Raw genomic sequence first — 1218 nt, forward strand, 5'->3', positions numbered from 1 at the left:
GAATTGACGGTTACCCGAGTCGGACAAACAACGGGGTGAAGTCTAATAAACGACGTTGGATGACCACAAGCCAACTATTCGTTTATCACTTCCAAAAAATTCGACTTGTGTTTTTTCTGAAGGACAGTCGTGGTAAGCCACGTAACCGCCTTTTTTCCTAATGCAATCTATTTGCCGTTTGGCGGAATCGGGTGCCATGAATGTCACAATCAATATAATATACGATAATTTAAACAAGTAAACAATTAAACACATAGCCAAATAATTAATCTTAAGGTTAGAACCATTCAAATCCCCAGCGGAAGTCGCCATTCTGTTTTATTTGAAAATGTATTTTAGACTGGTTTAAGAGTCGCCACTTAATTTTTTAAGAAAAATCAAGAAAACTATCATTTTCAAAAGACTAAAACAGTAAATCTAGTGAAAACTTAAAAAAAAGGTTCGAGGTTCTTATTAATATTCTAGGAAGGTTTTTAATGCACCTAGAATATCCGCTAATGCGGTTATCCAACAATTAATTTATTTGGCTAATATAATTTTAACTCAACTTAAATTTGCAAAATTGAACTATTTTATAGTAGAAACTATTTAAAAGGGGAAAAGGGGAAAAGGGGAAATATTGGGATATTACCTAAGTGAAATGTTTTTTTGTAAACTTAATTATTTATTTGTTTTTTAGTCAAGTAAAATATGAATAATTTAGTTAAATTATTAATTCAAAAAATGGGTGTCTTTTGGGGATTTGAATTTTTCGACCCTAAGGTTAACAACAAATACTAACAAGCAAAATAAACACGGTAAAGTAAAGAGGGAAAGAGGGTTGGGCCCAAATCTGGTTTCTGTCCGCCTGGACCAGTATTTAGGCCCATTTGAGTTATCTGCACCTGTCCTGAATTCTAGCAAAATAATAATCAACGTAAAAGACGAGCCTTCTTTGGCCCAATAAATACAAAATACAAATTTCTCTTGTGTAAAGAGTGGGCCCAATCATCTTAATTCTCTTCTGCTTCGAATTTTCAATTCCGGGACTTGTACATCAATTTTCAATGGCCAGTCGACTCGAGGTAAAATGGGATTGGCCCCCCATGGCCTAAAGGGAAATGCAAGGATGGGGTCCGTGAGGACTCAAATAGATTCCATGCAAAACAAAATAATATGAATTAGCATACAAAGTAATAAAGCAAATGAGATATGAATTAAACAAGACAGAATTCAAAA

The sequence above is a fragment of the Solanum tuberosum genome, unplaced genomic scaffold, assembly GCF_000226075.1.
Source record: "Solanum tuberosum cultivar DM 1-3 516 R44 unplaced genomic scaffold, SolTub_3.0 scf00184, whole genome shotgun sequence".
NCBI lineage: Eukaryota > Viridiplantae > Streptophyta > Magnoliopsida > Solanales > Solanaceae > Solanum > Solanum tuberosum.